General features: G+C 32.2%; 1 pseudogene; it reads left to right on the top strand.

Annotated features, from left to right (window-relative positions):
* Nucleotides 1-8,443: 8,443 nt before the first annotated feature.
* Nucleotides 8,444-11,053, top strand: LOC129909860 (putative nuclease HARBI1; annotated as a pseudogene).
* The last annotated feature ends 11,869 nt before the right edge of the window (nt 11,054-22,922 follow it).

Raw genomic sequence — 22,922 nt, 5'->3', positions numbered from 1 at the left:
AAGTAATTTTTACAAGAAAATTATGGTGAACAAATTATAGTAGTATATACCTTACGAGTAGCAATATTTTCTTTACGTAGAGTCAAATATACCTTCAACCAAAAAAGTGTATGAATCTTTTCACTTTAAGATTCTAGTAAAACATATTTTACAAATTTAACTATTCTATGAATAAATTTTACCTTACACTAAAGTAATAATAATACTTAACTCTAGGAATTTTCCCCAATAGAGATCAGTACCCTCGATACATAGAAAAAACTCTTAAAGCTGTCATTGAAAAGTGCGCCAGTTGTTCTCCATTTGTGTTTGATTTTTATTTTTTGTCAAAGCTTTTAGGTGACGAGTGCGGGATAATTACATTAATTCATAAAGAATTCGCAAACAATTGGATCAAATAAAGTCAATTTCATTTTTATTGATGATATTTGCCTAAATAAAATTGTATGCATTTATCTTACAAAAATTAATTAAAATAAAAAAAGGTGACTTTTGTAATTATTGAAAAACATAACAGGGTCATCATAGCCGTATTTAGGGGGGGGGGTTTGGGTGTTTAACCCCCCCCGAAATTTTTTTCAGAAAATCAAAAGATACCTATATTATAAACATATACAAGTCTAATATGTGCAGCACTAAATTATTTGTTTTTGTATTTTAGTGATTTGATTACCTATATGAAAATCTCCCTTAAAATCACTACCAATTTTGCATCGTTGCAGAAGCTGTCGATGAAGTTTGTAAAAAGGAAAACAAAAATTGTTTGGTCCATTACAAAGAGTTTTTATCTCTTTGACCATTTCCTTAAGCACTATGTTAACACCTTAAAATGCTCTTTTAAGAACCCTTAAAATACCACAAGTACTTATGCAGGGTTTTTTGTGCCGAGACTAAACTATGCTTTTTCAAAAGGTTTCAGTGGCCGAACTCGAATCCAAAGACGGACTTATTCGATCACATCTCGTTTTTGAAATATTACCCTTAAATCTATTTAAATCTTTCAGACATCTTTTCTACTGTCCGAGATATCTTCAGTTGCTTATTACCCACTTTTGTTCTATGTTAACCTTAAATCCAGTATGTAAGCGAAAATAAATGTATCGATTTATTCATAGACTGTAGTACCTACCAACGCTACCTCGAATACTGGTAAAAAGCGGGATTTTCGATTTTCTAACGGGAATATCTTAAAAACGCGATGTGATACAATTTTTCTGAGTTCGGATTCGAGCTCAGCACATAAAAAACCTTTAGAAAAGTATATCTTGGTTTGTGGTTTCTGTAACAAAAACCTTGTTGGCCATACTCAAAATAAAAAAAATGCGATTATACTTTTGCAATGGAAGAAAAACTTGTTTTTATTTCTAAAAATTATAAGAGAAAGTAACGGGACATTTTGTTCTTCTCAATATTCTTGTTTTTTGATCCTCTTTAATAAAAAAAATAGTAGGGTGTCGCTGCTATACTCGGTTTTATATAAATAGCATTTTTATATGGTGCGATTATACTTTTGCAAAGCACTGTATTTACAACATTTCGTTATTCTTTTGTTTCAAATTATAAAATTAAACAAATTCAGTTTATTGTTAAATTTCAAAGTGAAGTATAACACTGGTCAACAAAATTAAACTTCGTTTTTGTTACAGAAAAAAGGGTATACTCTTCTATAGGTTTTTTGTGTGCTGAGCTCGAAACCGAAATCAGAAAAATTCGATCACATCACGTTTTTGAGATATTCCCGTTAGAAAATCGAAGATGCCGCTTTTTACCAGTTTTCAGGGTTATTTTTTAGCGTTTACTTATTTTTTTTTTAATTGAATTTGTAACAGTTTCTTAAAGAATTAAACTTTGTCTCTCTAAATCCGTTTAAATCTTTTAAATATCTATTTTCTTCCTCGAGAAATCATAACTTGAAATCAAAGTGTTTGGGGCATCTCATATTTATTTGCTTTTAATAGTAAATATCGAAAAGTTCTGTACCAATCGCTTTCAAATTTTGACACAATTCTTTTAGTAACTGTTACAAATTTAATTTAAAAAAAAATAAGTAAACGCTAAAAAATAACTTTGAAAACTGGTAAAAATCGGCATTTTCGATTTTCTAACGGGAATATCTCCAAAACGTGATGTGATAGAATTTTTCTGACTTCGGATTCGAGCTCAGCCTATAGAAAAGTATACCCTGGTTTCTGTAACAAAAACCTTGTTGACCAGTGTAATTAGCTCATGTCAAACAACTTGGATTATTTAAAATTTTTGTTTTTAAGTATTGCTAATTTCATTTAGAACTCAATAGATAGAATGTACCTGTCAATTTTCTGCTACAAAATTTCAGTGCAAGAAAAAGTCCATTTTTCAATGTTTTATATATTAAATTGTACGAAATAATTTTTTTTATAAAGCCTTAGAATGGTTAAAATTTTTTTCTTAAAAAAAATTTTCTTGCTCGCTAACGCTCGCAATTAATAACAACCAACTTATCACTCTTTGTAACTACAAAACTAGAGATGCCGCTGAATATTCGGCCATTTTTAAATTCGTTTACCGTAAGCAAAAAAGGATATTGGCAAATGTTTCGCTTCTGCACAGTTCAAATGACTATTTGATTTAGCGGGATTTAGAATCGACTGCAGTTACATATAGTTGATACAAAGTATTGTGATTTCTAAAAAAAAATTTTGTTTGGTCTGAGCTAACCCCCCCCGAAATGAAATCCTAGCTACGGCTATGAGGGTCATACGTTACTTACTTCTAAATATGTAGCTTTGAGGATTAAGTACGTGTTACCCAGTTATGCTTTTCAATAATTACAAAAATCAACTTTTTTATTTTAATTTTTGTAAGATAAATGCATACAATTTTATTTAGAAAAATGTCATCAATAAAAATGAAATTGACTTTATTTGATCCAATCTGTAATTAAAGTATATACCTTCCATAGAGAAGTTCAATTTACTTTAAAAATTAGTATTTTCAGCCTTATAGTAAGGTTAAATATGTACCTAACTTTCTAGTAATTTCTATTAGAAATTCATACAAAAAAAGGTTTTACTGTAAAGTTAATCATAAGTCAGCTATTACATGAAGCCTCAAGAGGCGCATCTCTTTTCAAACGTAATGAGTGCAAAAGAGAAAAAAGATGAAACAAAAAATTATCTGACCAGAGAGTCGTGGGTCGGAATTCTGAGACTCTTTTTTGACGTTTCCACTTTTCCTTTTTTCAACATTCTCTTTCATTTCTTTTTGCTTCTTGGTGCAATACAACAACAAATTTTAAATCAAAAGAGAAATGTCAAATTTGAGTCCTGGACTCAAGAGGCATCGTGTAATAGTACGCGCCTCACAGAATGATTATCAAAAGAAAATTAGAAAAAAGAGTCAAGCCTCTTGAGGCTTCATGTAATAGCTGACTAACGGCCATATTATTCACTAGTTTAAAAAATACATCTGGATGTAAACAATGTCAAATGTCAAAAATAAATCCAATTCCATAATATTCACTACTTAAATCCAATCTTAAATCCAATTTTTTAAATCCAATCTCGTTAAATCCAAACAAATTTAAACTGCTCTCTGGAGGTCTGTTTAACTTTATAAATCCAGATGTAAAATTCATTTTCACAGTGTTCAGTTGTTTTTTCAAGTGTTTTGTGAAGGAAAAATAAAGATTAATGCAAATCATACAACATTTATTGAATAATCACATAATTTTTTTTGAGTGAATAATATGAACAAAAAATTAAATCCTTGGATTTATGAAATTCGGGTTTAATGGATTGGATTTGAAATTAACTTTAATCCAAATTAAATCCAGAGTGAATAATATGGCCGTAAGCTATAAATTTACTAGAAAAGTAAGGTAAATTCCATTTTATTGGGGAGTCATCCCTATTTAAACTTTACATTAAAGTTAAATATACCAGAAATAAGGTGGTTCATCTCTTATTTTTTCTCCCTGTAAGGGAATGGAAAGAGTATTAGCTGCCAAAAGGCCTATGTTCGTTGAAATGCCAACATCGTTTGCGGACCAGCTGAGAACTATGAACAAGTTCTCTGAAATACGGGGGTTTCCAAGGGTTGTTGGGTCCATTGACTGTATTCACATAAGGATCCCAAAAGTAGGTAGCCCATCAGGGCAGTACCTACTATATACATAAACAGAAAAGGGTACTACTCCTTGAATACCCAATAGTATGCGACGCATCCCTAAAAATTAATGACATTGTTTGCCGCTGGAGAGGCAGCACTCATGACACACGAATTTTTAGGGAAAGCACAATTAAACAAAGATTTGATGATGGGGAGTTCAATGGTCGTCTGCTTGGGGATGGTGAATACCCTTGTACTAACATCCTCTAAACCCCCGTTTTGAATCCTCGAACGGATGCTCAAATAAGATACAATACATCTCATATAGCTACTCGTAACACGGTGGAAAGATGCTTTGGAGTTTGGAAGCAAAGATTCCACATTTTTTTATCAGGTATGAGGTGCTCTTTTCTAAGGACACTCATAGTGGAGTAACTAAAGCAAATTATTAGGGAACCGGGCCGAACAGCTCTGATTTTGACGATTTTTTTTTCAAACGTAGGTAATTAAAAATACTTTAGAGTCTATAGATTAAAAATTGCTGATGTTGCCGTATTGTTTTTTAAGAAATTAAATTGTTCAACGACACAAGTGTATTTTATTGTATAAATTCAAACTTACTATAGTAAAACAGCCAATCGACATTACTACTGGCTCTCTAATTGAGGTCTTGACCATTGGAGGTGGCAAGACGTTCAATAAAACGTTGTACAAGTCCCGGCTCATTCTTGTATGAATACAAAATTGACCGCTGGCAAGCTCTTTCATTCGTAGGAATGTGGCTTGAAAGAAACCATTCTTTTTCCGATCACGATTTATTTCCCGAACGGAATAGGATCTTTTTCTTTATGTTTAAGTTTCTTATGTTTCCATACTTGTAGTTTGGCTGCTATTTTATACCGTCAATTTCATTATAATCTTTGAACAACATCTTGAAGGAGCTACCACCAAGTGTTTTATGGCTAGAGTTACAGTACTGTTTAATGGATGCCAATCCGATCATCAGACTCCTTTATTCCATTTGTTTGTGGTGCTTAGTCTAGTAATTTTTCATTTAATTTGAAAAACTTTTTCCGTCACACTTGAGCAGCGTTGCCAACCCATTCAGTCAAAATTATGCCTCACTTGAAAAAAAATTATGCCTTTTCAAATAAATTATGCCTCAATTTAAATTTCTTAGTTTATGCTTAAAAATTATATACAAAAAGTACACAAGTACACAAAACGAAATGTTTATTTAATCAATTTATACATTAAGGGGCAATTTTCAATAGTCAGATAAACCTCAGATAGAGATTATTCCTAGGAATAAAATTTTTTATATTGAAATTTATTCTTCTGATAGTCTTACTGACGATTGAAAAGGCAACTTATTTGTCACGTAACGGAAACTTTTTTCCTTCGAAAAGAATATTTCAAGTCATTGCTTCATATAATTGGAAGAAATTAGCGGCCAATTTTTTTCACCAATAAAAAATATTAGCCTATTTGCATTTGTAAACAAAAAAAGTCAAACCCGATTAACAATCAAACATGACATTAGGTGTGTTTTTTTTTTACAACCGGTCTTAACTGGACAAAAAAAAAAATGCAGTCGGGCTGAGCAATGTACATATTAAATGCAACAACACTTTAGCCCCTTGGGCTTAGTTGCTTAGCCCGGATATTTCCCCAAACTTAACTTTTTGAACAGTTTTAAATCTGTGCTACCAAACTAATTTTTTCATAAGTTGTTTAAAATTTGATTACAAACGTGAGAACTGATAAAGGATGAAATTTAAAATACAAAATACAAAATAATACTTACTAATAAGATATTTTTAACTATTTCGAAAAATTACTTACCAATAGATGAAAGATTGCATTAGGTATTAAAATATTTAATTTGATTTGTTTTGAAAATCATCTGGCTGGAATCACAATCTGAAGTTCAGCTCTTCTGTGTTGAATTTGCTGTGACCTGTGAGGCTACTTATGAGGCTTTTCACAGAATACAAAATTGTGACAAAATTACCAGATCCCTAAAAAAAAACCTCACAAAAAAGTAAGAATTTCATTGGGCAAGTTGCACACTTTCCAACGAAAAGTATAAAAAAAAATTATTTTACGATTTCGTTGCTCTGGTTTTGTATGAAAATGTTCGTTTCGCTTCAGCAGCATACTAGGTTTAAGAAAATAATAACATTTTCTAAATTAGCTATTCATGTATAAAAGAGTTTTTGCCGCCAAACAATACTATTAAAATTTCTACTGGCCAATTTAAATTTAATTTTGCGAAGTTCATATGCATGTTACGCTGTTTTCTTGGTCGCCTTTGAATTATGATCTCTTAGCCGGCTCAAGGCTGTTTTAACACACACTTTAATATTAGGTTCCTTTTTGTTCTAAGTGACATGGCAGGTTAAAAGGGTATTTTACTTTTTGAACTAGACGTTTCCTAGACGTTTTTTTTTTAATCCATCCTTGAAAGCAGCGAGTGTTTTTTCAATCCAAAAGGTTAGCTTATGACGTTATTCAGTCAAATATCGCAAAGATTGTTATTATTTACCAAACTTTTAAACAACAAAGTAAATATTTGAGAGCTCTTTTATCAGTTAACTGTAATATATCACCCAAGGAAGGTGGTGTCATTATCACATCGAACAAATAAATGACCACTCGTTTATTTCCAGTGTGTAGGTTTTATCATATTGAAGTCCTCATCCTATGTTGTTAATTAGATAGACAAAAAATAGAAAACTATTCTACTATAGTAGCTATATGATATATGTATCTTACAATATTACCATTATGCTGGGGAGAATATTAAATCACATGTCCTTATAACGGGCCAAATACAAAAACGTGCAACAATTTAACCGGGACCTCAACCAGGTGAAAGGTGTGGAAAGGGTCAAACCAATATGCGTTGTAATCAAACTTAACTCAGCAAATACGAAAACAGAAATATCTATTGCATGTCATGTCCGCTCATAGGTCATGCAATTACCTCTAATAACAGTCCATTCAGAAGAGGGGTTAGTACAAGTTGGTGTTAAAAAATCGAATTTTATTCTTCCAGTACCTACCTACTCCCTGCGAGGCTAAAACTCGTCGAAGTTTATCACTTCCATCGGCAATATCATCAACTACGTAATTAGTTTTGGATTGTGCACACATGTTTCTTACTAATGCTTTTGTTTCATTTGTAAATTGTAATAGGGATGGTGGTTCTTCCTTTTTACTGCATGTGTAACCCATAAAGGCAAAACCACTTAAATCCGTATGCTTACAATTAGAAGTGACAAAACATCTTGAACGACATATGACCGGATTCCCAGTGGGTTGCCTGTAGTATATATTTAATTACAATAAATTATCAAACACTCCATACATCATGCAATGACATCCGATTAAATCAAAACGAAATTATTTTAAAAAGGGTTTATCTTGTTTTTGCATTTGCTTTGTCGCCAGTAAAAAAAAGTTCATTAAACACGCATGGTTCTTGCAGCTCAAGCATGTAAAAAAAATAGAGGATTTTTCTGTAAAATCCATTTAGCCTTTCTAATTTGATCAGAGTGTCGTTTTCGATTGGAAAAACAATTAATTTATTTTTTTTTCTAATGTCCTTTTCGATTGGAGGTCCAGAAGCGTTCGTAAAAATTCAAAAGCCTTCGGAACAAATTTTATTGGCATGAAAATGACAGCTAGAACGCTTCTCAGAAGAGAAATTCTCTTCTCGATTTAAAATCAGAAGCACTAATACATGAACACTAAAATTTAAACAAAAAAATACTCAAAATTTCTTGTTTTGTGAAAATAAAATTAACTACAAAATTAAAATGTGCAGGTACCTACCTTCAGGGTCGGACTGGCCATATAACTGACTTGGCGATTGCCACCCGAGCCCTCAGCTATCCCATAGTTAGAAAGTAAAAATGCATAAAGACGCTATATTGTATTTAGGGAAGAAACAGGATGTAAGAAATAAACAACGAAACAAACAGATACCTATGATGTGCACTCCGTTTCCTTATTTTTACCTAAGATATCTTTCTTAAAGACTTGAATTAACAGAAACAGGATATACTTGGCATTAACAGCTCTTGTCTTTCTTAAGTAAAGTCACAACTCTTTAAAGAAACATAATCAGCCCTATCGGCAATCTCACGTGAGAAATTTCCCCGGGAGTTGGTTTTCTCTCCAGGGAATTTTTCTTCTTATCGGGAATCTCCATCGGAATTTCGTTTTCGGGAAAGAAGTACAACCAACTTAACAAAAAAAAAAACTTTCGAACACATTTCTTCTAAAGTTTTGACAGCTCTAATTTTGAGTCTATTTGGTGCAAAAAGTAAAAAATTCAAGAATTAAAATGTTTAACGGTGCAATATTTGTATTATTTGATGAGGAAGATCGTGCCGAAAGGCAAAATAATGGTTTAAGGACTATGCGAAGGGTTTTAAGGGACAATTGCAATCCACTTGAATTGCCAGAAGCAACGTAAGTTGGGAGTTTACATTTTTAACGTTTACCTCAAGAATTGTTTTATTTTTTTTTAGATTCAAAAAATACTATCGAATAAATAAACCTTTGTTTGTTTATTTACTGGACATTCTGAAAACTTCATTTGCAGAACAAAAAAAATCTTTTATGGTATTCCTCCTATTGTTAAGCTTAGTGCATGCTTGCGCTTCTTTGCAGAAGGAGGATACCAAAAAGGAGTTCGAATGTCATTCGTTTGGTTTGAAGCTTTCGAACAATTTGGTAATGGATTCAAAAAGTGTTGAAAATATAAGAATATCTTATTTTAAAAATAATCAAACTGTTTGAAATCACGAAAACATACATTAGGGCATATATTAACAAAATAAAATTTCACCAAAAGAGTTCAAAGCACCAGCACCAACCCCCAATGATTTTAGAAAAAAATAATTCCTCAAATTAGAATTATATGGAAAAAAAATTTGATTTTAAAACTAAAACGACGTGATTAGCCAAAAAAATAATAAAACTCTTAAAATGTATAAAAAAAAAAAAAAAAAAAATTCTTGTCAAAAGTGGGATTCAAGCCCATGTCATTTACGCTCCCATATCATTAGAAGGCAACATTGTTTTTTGAGTCAGGCGCCTCAGACCACTCGGCCACCCTCGCATAGGGGTGGACGAAGTCAAATTTGTCACCAATTATGTTTTGGCCTATGCAGTTGTACATTCTACCAAAAATTTCGTTCTGTTTTCTAACGTAAGCCGTCATCCCAATCGCTGTGCTCGTTTAATGTATCACGAAATTATCTTTCGTACGCTTGAGGTTTCGTCAACGGATGCGACGATTTGGCCCCAGGTGTTATCGGTTGTATAGACGGCACACACATCCGCATAATCGCGCCTACACTTAACAAACACTTATTTTATAATCGGAAAGGTTTTTTTATTTTAAATGTTTTACTGGTAAAAAATAACCTATATACACTTAAGAGCAAAAAAATGGAATCAAACTTTGGGTTCTGTAAAAACGATAATTAGTCAGGATATAATTGACATACATGAATGTCAATTGCACCATTAAAAAGCTTGAAACAAAAGCTTTAAATTAATGCTAGGAACTTAAAACCCAGTTCACTTTATAAAGATCCAATCAAGATAAATGAAGTATGTAAGGAAAAAAGGGCTAAAATTAAAACAGAGATTATCTGTAAAACTCAACATTAAAAAAAAAATAATGTGCAATTTATTGACAGACAACGTCAATAGTAACGTTAGGATAAAAAGACTGAAATTGAACCAGCGAGTATCAAGAAAATTTAACATTTATAAAAAAAAGAAGTGCAGTTTATTGACAGATAGCGATGATACTATCGTATGCATTTTTATGTTCTTACCAACAATTCAAAGTAAAAAATTCAAGCTTTTAAATGAGACCATGAGACTTGAAGAAACATTATTTTATCCATTGCAATTTTTGTTTTTAATATGAATAATAATTTATTTGATCCCGTTTTTTTGCTCCTAAGTGTATTTAGCCCTATAGTGAGTTCAACGTGAACAAGATTCCAACCGGAAACATTTAATTTCACTTTTACACTTTTGTGAGTTCCGACGAAAAGTTGTTCACATTCGGACATCTCCCTGTATTTTCAAATTTTTTTTTTCAAGTAATTTGCAAGGATATCGACAGCTCTTCTCTCACTTAAATTTTGGTCCCGAACAAGAAACTAGTTTAGTTGAAAGTGTAAATTCCCTTAGGGCGAAACCATGATAGCTTTTGAAATTCCGGGCGAACAAAAATATTCCGAGCGGAAAACATTCCAAGTGAAACTCACAATAGGGCTGATTATATTTAACACTTTTATTTATAAACCCACATATCCATAGGTTTGTGATGCTGATATGCGGATTCGGTTTGTTGATGCTAGCCACCCGGGAGCAACTCATGATGCGCTCATTTGGAGGGTAAGCTAACTAAGGTCATGGTTGGAAGAAAAGTATTTAAATGGAGAAAGAAACTCGTGGTTATTGGGTAAGATCATTTCACGATGTACTTTTTTTAATCTAATAAAAAACAAAATCTTAATGTACACACGTAGGAGACGCTGGATACCCACTAGAACCGTGGCTTTTAACTCCCCAAAGAAATCCAGAAGATGGTTCATCTCAGAGCCGATTCAACTTGAAGCATAAGCAGTGCCGCAACATCATTCAGAGAGTAAATGGTGTTCTCAAAAACAGGTGGAGATGTCTACTCGGTGCAAGGGAGCTTCACTACCAACCTGACAAAGCCGTGCAAATAACAAATGTTTGCTGTGCATTACATAACATTTGCATTCATTTCAATGCTGATTCTAATCCTATGGACCTTCATAGGACGAGTATTCATGAGAGTAATACTGACACCGAAGAATTGGAAAACGAAATGCCACATGATAATTCAGAGTATATGACTGTATCTCAAACCATAAGAACGCAAATTGGAGAGTCAATTTAAAATAACTTTATTCTTAGAAAATAAATAAAATACAAAATTCACTACACAAAAATGGCTTATGTTCACTCAACTTAATCGTTGAAGCTTAGCTTCCTCTATTGCAAGCAGTTTTTGCTTGAAATCCAATTTCGCTTCAATCTCACGTCTTCGAAGTTTTTCCATTTCAAAGTTGCAACGCTTTTGTTCCTCAAGAGCTAGTTTTTGGTGGTCACAAAGACGATCAATTGAATGGTATATTTTTTTTAGGCTGATTTTTATTACATTTCGTTGGTTTTGATTGTTTTCTTTTTCTTCATCAAATTTTTCTATTACTCGCCCAACCTTATAACAAAGCTCTCGGTGGAGATCAAGTTCTCTTTCCAAAAATTCACAAGTCCTTTTTGTTTATGTTGCTTCTTTAGATGAACGTGGGATTGGCTTTGTTTTATGACTGGAAGAGTCACTCAAATTTGAATTAATTTGCCTGGAGTCGTCGGCCACAGACATTAGAAGTTCCAACTCATCATCTATCATCTGCTTCATTTTAAGGTTTTCCGACATTTTATTTTTCATTGTACTTCTTTTTATCACTCCACACTTAAAAAAAAAATTGTAAGCTAATTATAGTTAGATTTAACAAAAACATTAACCTTTTTCCATTCAAATATAGACTTAACAGGTGGTCCAGTACTGTTAAGCTCACGATCAACAATTTTCCAGAATCTGGTTACTTCCTCCTTACTCTTTTTGGAATATCCGGAGTCAATGTCTGGATTTTTTTCCATCAAATCAACCAAAGTTTCCATTTGTTTTTTGTTGGTCGCCCTTACAAAATAAATAATTTCATCTTTTTTACTTGCTCTATAGGGCAAGTATTGGTTTCGTGTCAAAAAAAAAATTCGAGGTTTTAATCAAAACTAACATTACGATGATGGAGAAGTCCAAAAAAGTGGGTTTCGTCATGACGTCCGTCGGTCTGTGCGTCGGTGCGTCGGTGCGTCGGTGCGTCCGTGCGTCCATCTGTACAAGTAGCTACAGCCTAAACGAGTAGACGGATTTTCTTGAAATTTGGTATGGAGGTTTTTTTCGTAATTTCCAAGGTTGGTTTTTTTTTGTTTTTTAATATCTCACTTAGAACGTATACCTCCTATACAAAATTTTCGAGTTATTGCAAATTTCTCAAAAACGGCTCTAACGATTTTGATTCAATTTAACACACGTAATGCTGTACATAATTCTAACATAACTGCGTTTTTAGTTTTCCTCAAAAAATACGGATAGTGGAAATATGGTCTTTACAATTTTTTAAATCGCGGATGTCGGCTCTTCCCGCACATCATTATGGAGTTATTTCAATTTTCTCAAAAATGGCTCTAATGATTTTGATAAAATTTTGCATACGTAACATTCAAAGTAATTGCAGTAAAACTGCATTTTTAGTTTTTCTCAAAAAAGTCAAGTCAAATAAAAAAAAAAATTATTTATCTAACATTTGGCCTCCATGCCGGCTCTTCCCCTACATCAACCAAATTTCTTAAAAATTTACATATATACAGGTAGATCTTATAATTTACAAGTAAGCTAACATAAAAGTGCTTTGAACTGCAAGAGCAAGTAGGTACGTGCGGCCCCAGTCGTGCATTTTATTTACTGAACATTTTGAAAGAAAAAATTTATAACTTACATTTTTGCTTCAAATTTTGCTTTAACAGATCTGTTCCCTATCAAAACAAAGACAGAAATACTTCGGGGGAGAAATTTCATTGCCGATAGGGATTTTTATTGGGGAAATTTTTCCTTGGAAATTTTTCCATTAAAAAAGTATTGCCGATACCGATTTTTCGAACTAGAGAAATTTTTCCAGGGAAAAAGTATTGCCGATAAGGCTGAATAAAGTATGCATAAGCAACTTATATTTCAATTTTGGTTGAGATTATTTCAATCATGACGTTAAGACTGAACTCTCCCTTTTAATTCAGAAAAAGATGCTTGCTAACTATGGGCGCAATTATTTGGACATGAGAAGTAGTTTTTTCTAAAACACATATATTCGACTGTTGAATGTCTTCTTCTGACATCTATATTTAGTGTTTCCTTTAGAATTTTCAAAAAGGTAGTTTAGCCAATCCAATAGCTGACTGGTAATCTTTTCCTAACTCATGCTGGTAGTTTCCATCAGCAAAAAATCTTAAGCACGCTGCAGTTTATGCCCCGGTGTAATGGCATCAGAGCGATGGTCCTCCCTGAATTTACTTTTTGAAGGACGCATTCGAATAATGTCTGTTTATTGAAGCGAAAGTTCTTTTTAAATCTGTTAATTAATTGCTTAATTAGGTTTTCAGAAATTAGAACTAAGATAACTTTCGCTGCGTCAATCAAATTTCAAATCACTGCAATATCGTTTCGTTTTTTAACTAACACAACCAACGCAACGGTGTAATTTATTTGTATATTGGATATTAATTCTTATTAAGAACGATGAAATGAAACTTTCTATATTGAAATATGATGATTCGAATGTCCTATGGTGTTTATCAAATCTTATGGGAGCCGACCCTGTAACTTTTAGTCCATCCTTTTTTTTATATGTTCGCTTTAGGTTATTTAACGGATTTTTTGCTTGAACTGCAGAAAATATGAACATATCTTTGGCCATCTCATCTCTTTACAAATTATCTCCCACACTCGATCGTGCTTGAGAGTAGTATTAAACAAAAAACATTTATTTTTGTATGTCGCAATCAAAAATTTAGTTTCTGTTGGCTGCAGCCTGCAGAGTACCTACTGTTTGTGTCGAGCGTAGAGGGATTGTCTGAGGAAACAGCGGCATCGTGCTGACGAGGAAATCTTCGTTCACATGAGTTGAGTTTTGAGTAGGCAGCCAGCGGCAGCGTTAGTGCCTGGCTACACAGTGATTTTTCAATCGATTGAAAAATCACATGCGGTGGCTACACACTGTTGTGCCCAATCGCGTTCCACTTTTACATTTTCTAGGAACAAATGTCAAAAAGAGGAAAAATTTAGCAATGGAACTGTACTGCCCTCAGAAAATTCAGTTCCCTTCATGAGCATCTTCCCCCTTCACTCCTCATCCCTCTTGCCTACAAACTCACTGCTTAGGCGATTGAAAAATCACCGTGTAGCCAGGCACTTAGTATTTTTTTTTGTTGGTATTGAGAACATACCATTACCATTATTGCAGCACAAAATTGTATTTCTCTGTAAAATATATTCTCCTTAATTGTTATTTATAAGTGTATATTCCATTTCTATTGCCTTGTTTGTTCATCACCACTTGATTTTTTCGATGTTCTTAAGTGCCTGGCCACACAGTGTTGTGCCCAATCACGTTCCAATTCACATTTTCTAGGAACAAATGTCAAAAAGAGGAAAATCCTCACCTTTATTGCCTACAACCTGACTGGATAGGCGATTGAAAAATCACTGTGTAGCCAGGCACTAAATCTAAGCAAGTAAATTTCAATTGAAATTTAAATTAATTTAAAAATATTACTGTGCCTGCACTACTCACTTAATTTTATAAACACAGAAATTATTTTATTTCCTTTTTTAATAAATAGGTAATTACAAAAACACGAACTAATTTGTTTTCGTTTTCAATAATCTGAATTGCACGAAATCATTCAATAGATTTTTTTGAAAACGAACAACCCAATTTAACAACTATACTGTTAACGTTCAACTCACATCATGGAGATGATTTCGAAATAGTTACGAATAGTAACTGTTTAACACTTTAAAACAAATTAAGGAACGATGTTCATCTGTCAAATAGTTACAAATCGTAACTATTTTGAAATAAAGGAACGACAAAAGTTAACGATAGTTAACAATAGTTAACTATTTTTAGAAAAAAACGCACCTAGGTGGTTTCATAGAAATTTTTCCTTGGCTCCACTTGGTAGGATTTGCCTCACTGAAAAGGTGAAATTATGCCGAATCGGCGTTTTTTTCACTTTGTCATGGTGAAATAAGACCGAACGTCAAAACTCGGTGTTTTTTCACTATCATATCATAAGGTGATATAGGTAAGGTCGAATTTTGAAGTGCAGAAAAGACGAAGTAAATAACGAAATGAAGACTGTTTTCTCAAAACAAAAAAAGAGGTCACGGGTCCGTAACCCTTGAGTATAAAGCAACGTATAGTATGGAGGCAGATCTTTTTTCTAAAATGTTGGTAGTAACACATCAATAACAACAAGTTTTGTTTACAAACTATATTTACCCATATGTTCGTGTATATTTGCAATTAAGAACGAAATTTCAGTGACAGTTCAAATCAAAATTGAATAAATTATAACATGTTCGTTCGCCACTATACGAAACCTTCACATATAATCAGACTATCCCCCCACTCAGTCTATTTAAGACTATTCCCCAACACCTTCCCGTAATGGCTGTAACAGTGGTTTCTTAATTGCTTAACTTTCATTGGTTCTGGTGTCCCATTTTAGTTGCGATAAACACAAATACATAAATTAAACATAGTTTGGTCGTTTGCGTCAAGTTTTGCATTCATAAAAAATTCGTAGGTATCGAATGTTTTAACTTTTAACTATCCTCAAAAAATCTCAATACGATAATATAAAATACGAAAAAAGTTAGAATTTAATATGAACTCTTAAAAAAAAGGCTTGCGAAATCATTTAAAGTTACATACATTATTATATTTACATATATTATTACATATATTATTGTTGTATTGTATAAGAGGAACAAAACGATATTGTATTTCATATACTATATAACTTCTTTCATCTGGCTTTTTTCCAGCTCTTTTTAGCAACTTTGACTTCAAAGCAAGAACGTGCGACTCACCCAAGCGTTTTATTTTTTTTAGGTACAAGTTTTTATGTACCTGCAATCCTGCATATACAACAATTTTTTTGTGATCTCACCTTCACAAGTGTCATTACGAGTGTGTGATGCCTGATGGGGGAGTTACACTCTATTCTATGTCACATACATTATAATCAAAATTTGCTTGCGCCATGGATATTAGATAAAACCTGCTAATTGCTACGACATACCATACAATACACGCATGAGATAGTTTCCAGGTGAGATTTATTGCCATCAAATGTAATCACGGAACTGTTCAATTTGTGGAACGAATAAAAACGGAAGGATATTTGCATGTGTTCTTTTGTCAGATTAATAAAATTCATGGCGAATGGGTTACACTCATTAGGAAGGTCGTATAATTAAGCTTTTTGTTTTGTTTTATTTTGTAATTCATTATTTTTATGTGCTATTATGGGCAAATTATAAGCCATTAGAAAGAAATACATAAGTATTTCAAAAATGTATTAGAAAATTATTGATGTAAAAGGCCAGTGCCTTTAATACTTTAAGGCAAGTATTCTTCAAGCGCACTTGGCACATAACTAAATATGTTCTATGAACAGTAGGCCTTGGGCGGCAGCCCATTTTTTAGCGACACCTTATGCAAAATTGTAGGCCGTATAAAGCTTGGCAGTCAAAGGGATAGTTAATGTGTGGTGCATAATCTTATGTTATGAAAGCTTGGAGACTACCGGCTTAAGTAATACTAGAATATTACCACTTTCTGAAGGATTTTGGTATATGCTGAACTCGAACGCTTATTCTCTTATCACAAAAATCCGTTTCATGAAGGTATTGCCAAACTAACCTATTAAGGGCCAGATTGTTCACTGAACCAAATCTCGTAGGTCATATTGACGGAAATATTTTGTTAACTTTTGAAGAATGATTTATTCAAATCGACAATATTTCATGAAATTTTTAGTGAAAATGAATATTAAATATTCAAATTCACAAAAATTTCTTCATTCTCTAATAGCTTTAGTATTTTATTCAAACGAACGATTTTTTTTCATTTGGACAGCCATAAATCTTTTTACCTATAACCTACAAATCTCCTAGACGTAAAAGTGGTTTCTTCATGTTGATGAAATTGATCAATTTGAAGAATTTTCCTCAATATGTTAGAGATGACTTGCATATATCCCTACAAATATAAAATACTTAGTAACCAAATAATAATTGCAAATTAACGGATTTTCCATAGATTTTTCTTCAAATCTAATAAAATTATTCAAATGGAAGAATGTGTTTTAATCCAATTGATGAATCTTACTTCAAACCGAAGAATTTTCATAATTATTGGCATTTTTTGTCCCATTTTCTTCAAATTGAAGAAAAATGTTCAAATAGAGAAAAATATTCTCTTCAGATTAAAGAAATATTCAATGTGAAGAAGTTTGTCCAATATTTTGCTGTTAACTGTTTTTAAGTGATAAGTTGTATTCTTGTAAGTGAAGTGGTGCCGTTAAGTTTGATCGCGTCTAGTCGTGGAAAAATTGCAAATTAATATATGTACATATTACCTAATAAATAAGCATATTTTGTCGTTTTGGACTTTAATATCTTCAATAAAAATGTAAGTAATTTCATAAATACATTTTCAATAATTTCTGGAGCGTTTTCTGAGCATCATGTCAAGAATCTATTTTAAGTTTATATAAAAGCAGTCAAAATCTGAATGAAGGTTCACGAACAGTTTTGCTATTGGAATCATTATTAAGTACATAGGTACTTAAAAAAAAATACGAATGGAGTTTGGAATTGCTAAACAAATAGCAGAAACAATTGGAAAAATGGAAACCTTTTTAAGACAGTGTTTTTGGTAAGAAATACATTAAATATACCTACATTTCTATTATGTAAATAATGTTTAAATATGTACTTCCACACTTTTAGGGCTATTATTTTAGAAAACATCGATAAAAAGCCGCAGGGGAAGATCCGTGATAAATAATATTACACGACTTTTCAAGAAGAGTGGTATTTTACAAAAAAAGGTGTTACTTATCTCCAGTTCCTTTGTTCAAACGAATTTTTAACTCTGGTAAGAATGATTTTATTCAAAATAGATTTTTTTTTCCTGATGATGCCTTCAATGTAGATGAACCAGAATCCGATGTTTTTGACCACCTATTTTTAAAGACGAAACAAAATAAACTTGTCGCCAGATATTAACCGAAATGATGAATAACGGACAAAATTTTCCCGAAAGTAAGTACTTAAATTTACGAATTCCGAATTTCCTTCGACCCAACTTAAAGATAGATGATTTTTTTTTATTTTTTTCCAGATGGTCATAGATACCTGTAGCATTTTTTATTTAATCCACACCATTCTTATACCAACGGCTAAACTCATCACTGGAAGTGGATCTGAGAAGACCATTTCTCGTTTGTCTATTCGGGACTCGCAAGCTAGCTTTATTTCAGTTGGATCAACTCTAGCGACGAAGAGATTCTCCGGAGACAATGGTATAAAATTCAAACAAAATTCAATTTGTGTTTCAAAATTTTTAATCGATTTAATTTAGAATATACCCTACTTGTTCAAGTTTGGTATGAGGCTTTACTTTGCCCAAAACTTTTCTTTATAAAATTGAGAGTAGTTATTATAAGTACCATCCAAAAGTAAACTCACTCACAAATCAGTTAAAAAATTCTTATGTTTAGTATTTAGTACATAGGTCCATAAGATAAGAAATAAAACATAATTCTTGTATTTAGAAAATTTTGTTTGTTTGTTTGTTTGTTTTGGTTATTTTCTTTCATTAAATTAGTTTTCAGGAAATAAATTTGATAAAAGGAGAAAAATGTTTTCTGCTTGAAGCGAATTTGCATTAAACTGAAGAAAAAAATATTAATTTGAATAACAGAATGCTTTATATTGAAGATTTTGTGCTTCAAATTAAAGAAACAAGCAGGTTAAAATAACAACTTTTCTTCAATTCAAAGAAATTAGAACGTTCAAATGAATAAATATTCATTAAATTAAAAAACTTGATCCGTCAATTGGAAGAAATTTCTTTATTATAAAGAATCAAGTGAAGAATTATTAGTTAATTTGAAAAATTATTATTCACTAAACTTCATCAAATAACGATAAAAATTATTCAATTTGACAAAGTTTTGTTGATTTCCCCTTCGCAACGAAAAATTTTATTCATTTCTTCAAAATGACGGATAGGAGGTGTTGACCCTATATTGATCACCTTTTCTTCAAATCTACTTGCTTTTTCATCAATATGACTACCAAATTTGGTTCAGTGTTCACAATCGATCATCTTTAATCAATTCCAGTTGATAATAATCGTAGAATTCGTTTGTTTACAAAAATTGTAATCCAGGAATATATGATTTGAGCAGTTAATTTGAGATTTCGTTAATCATTCAATTTTGCTCGATTAGCACCATTTAATCAAGGATTCAGATTGTTCACACTTGATTTTTGGACTGAAAAAAATATTTGCTTATATTTAACCAAAATGTATTCTTTGGCTTTGGAAGCTCAAGAAATTTTAATTATTGAAATGCGATAAACAAAATATATAAAAGATTGGATCATTTCAATAAGTGGGACGATATTGTATTTATAATTTTCCTTAATGTTTCGAAACCCATTTTCAATCAATTCATTCCTTGACTTGCTTTAAAATAAAAATTGGTTCAAAATTTAATTTGGTAGCATTAAAGTCAGCACCTTCAATTTCGAATATATATCGGGTAATTTTTTTTTGCGAAATACATGCTGTATCAAGTGATAATGTATTTTGTATTTTTTAGAGAATTACATAGGTATTTGAAGAAAATACAAATTTAAGGTATTAAAAGGAATGCAGAGAAAACAGAAAGAAAAAATGGTTTGGAAGTCCAAATATCAAGGTCAATTACAGGATGCAAAGGAAATAAATAACCACATGCGTCAGAAAAAAGAAATTAAGCGGTCGAAAGCTTTCACAATTTAGGTATATTTGTTGAGCAGGAACTCGAAGACATTCCGGAGGACCTTTTTCTGGAGTCCAAATGGAAATTATAATATAAATAAATATGATTCGTAAAGTACAGGAAAAATCTAACTAAAAACAGCAACACGTATTCAGTTATTTGAAAATTATTTTAAAATTCTGCCTATCGCAAAAATCAAAAAAGGAGCCTTTGATGATTTCCACCCCAACCCCAAGTTAGGAAGTTTCAAAGATGAAGAATTCGGGAATTCTTTTAAATTGACTAATTAAACCCTAGTTAAAAGATGATCGTTTACGATTTACTCCAGCAACTTTGGAAAAATTGGTAAACAATTGTACTTTATATATAATTTGAACTTTATTTTTCAACCAGGAGCAAATATTGTGTCTTTAAAGATCCATTTCTTACATTTGCGTTTTGATTTTTCAGAAGTAATCTTGGTGGCATTAGCGACGAGGACGGTAAAAGATTTAATCAAGAAATGAAATCACTAGAGATGCGTCACGCGTTATCAGGGCATTTGGGATGGGAGGATGAAGAGTGACTATAGGTGTTTGGTTTCTTATAACAGAAACATACACCGAACAAAACAGAAAAAAAAATAAACACTCATCAAACATCTTGGTCCAAATGAACCAAGCGTCTTCACATTTTAAAAGAAAAAGTGATTGCGGAGGACTAATAGCAATTCCAGCTAGAGCGAAGGTGCTTGAATTTATAAGATAAGTTTTAAAATCTCTTACCGAAATGATGGATCAATTCATTTATTTTACTCATAGGTTCGCTGAAAATAAAAATTCCTACCGCGAAGTTGTCAATTTGTTTAATTTTGCAGTATCAACCATTTTTAAGGATCGAACGTGCTGAAGCTGAAGTTTATTTTTGAAATATCATCAATATAGGTCAAGTTTTCATCAACGGGTGATGAAAAGGCATATGCTGCTGTACCAATACAAACAGGTTATTTACTTTTTATATGATTTGTGCATAGAAAAATTTTTTAAAACTTTTTTTCTATATCTTAAATGTAGATAGTAGAAATCCCCAGAAAAAAAAAATCGTGAATCAATGTTAATGAATGAATGAATAATAGAGAATTTGTGGTTCGAAAAACTCTTTATTTTGAGAACGGCGCGGCGCACAGTGTGCAATTTTACATATCTAGTGGAACTTTATTAAAATTCGAAGTTGTCCGAATATAAATATTTCGATGTATAATGAAAAGGTTTAATTCCATACAATGAAATATTAACAAAGAAACAAAAATTAAAACTGCGGGAAGGGTATAGCCCGACTCAGGACAACACGACTTTGTACACCTCAACTCACTACAGCCCGATTCAACCCATAGCCCGACTCAAGATAACCCGACTCATCGCAACTCGTCTCAGGTCGAGTTCTTACCTGAATCGAGTTGCGATGAGTACAAAGTAGAGATGAGCAAAAAATCACGACCTGTGATTTTTAACCTGTGATTGACAAATCACAATCACTACCTGTGAACAGTCTTCAAATAACCTGTGATTACCTTAACCATGAATTGGATATTCACTTTTTACTTTACAGTTCGCACTGAAGTGAGGCAAATTTTTTTGATAAAAGTTAATTAAAGTGCATTTGCGGGTTCAAAACAATTCCCTTTTATACTAGAACTGTTGTAAAAAGTTATTTTTTCCAAAATCACAAGTAAAAAGTCATTTTCAATGCGTTTTCGTGAATTCCGCGTAAAATAATTCACGTTTACACTTGACCTGTTGCAAAAATTTAATTTTCCAAAATCACAGGTCAAAAGTCATTTTCAATGCGTTTTCTTGAATTCCGCGTAAAATAATTCACCTTACACAAGTGCTTTAGAAATTCAAATTATAACCTGCGATTTTTCAAAACAGCTATTGCAACAGTTCTTTATTAAAAGTGAATTGGTTTGACTGGAATTCACGCAATTGCTTTGGATTTTTTTTTTGACCTGTGATTTTTCCCAAAACAACTTTTTAACAGTTCTTTATTAAACGTGAACTGGTTTGACTGGAATTCACGCATTTGCTTTCCAATTTTTTTTAACCTGTGATTTTTCCCAAAACAACTTTTGCAATAATTCTTTTGTAAACGTGAATTGTTTTGACCGGAATTCACGCAAATGTTAAGGATTTTTTTTTAAACCCGTGATTTTGTTCAAAATAACTTTTGCACCAATTCTTATGGAAACGTGAGTTTAAAGCGGAATTCACGAAAATGCATTGAAAATTACTTTTGACTTTATAGCTTATAACTATAACTATAAATAGCTTTTGCAACAGTTCTTGTGTAAACGTGAATTGTTTTTATCGGAATTTACACAAGTGCATTGGAAATTATAACCTGTGATTTTTCCCAAAACAACTTTTCAACAGTTCTTCTGTAAACGTGGATTGGTTTGACCGGAATTCACTTCACAAGTGCTTTGGAATTATTTCTAACCTGTGATTTTTCCCAAAACAACTTTTCAACAGTTCTTGTTTAAATGTGAATTGTTTTTTACCGGAATTCACGCACGTTCGGTAAAATTAATGTTTTGTTTACCCCTCACAATCACGTATGGCTCCAGAAGAATCACGGTTTGCCCCCAAATATTGGCTGTGAAATCGCAGGTTGCCCTGATTAGAATAAGGGTTTTCAATGCTACTTTTCCCGTGATATAATAAATTTCTCCCGTAAAATCAAGAGTCGCTTAGACAAAATAATGTTTTCCCCAGTATAATCACGGATGGCTTTGGTAAATCGCGGATCTGTTTGCTTAAACCAGGAGTTTTCCTCGTAAAATCAGCTCCATTGTTTCAAATACACTCGTATTTGAGCTTCATTAGTACTTCCTACGTGAAAAATCGTAAAGAAATGTGTATATTGGAAAATACAAACGTTAATAATGCTACGTGTAATTTTTTTTTTTTTTTTTGGATTTTCATTAAAAAAAATTAAATCACGGTTAAAAATCACAGGTTACAATCACCGTGAATTCAAAATCACAGGCACAGGTATACCTGTGATTGAAAAATCACGACTTAGCTCATCTCTAGTACAAA

This window comes from Episyrphus balteatus, chromosome 1 (assembly GCF_945859705.1).
Source record: "Episyrphus balteatus chromosome 1, idEpiBalt1.1, whole genome shotgun sequence".
NCBI lineage: Eukaryota > Metazoa > Arthropoda > Insecta > Diptera > Syrphidae > Episyrphus > Episyrphus balteatus.
Note: the sequence above shows the minus strand (reverse complement) of the source record. Positions and strands in the feature narration are given on the sequence as shown.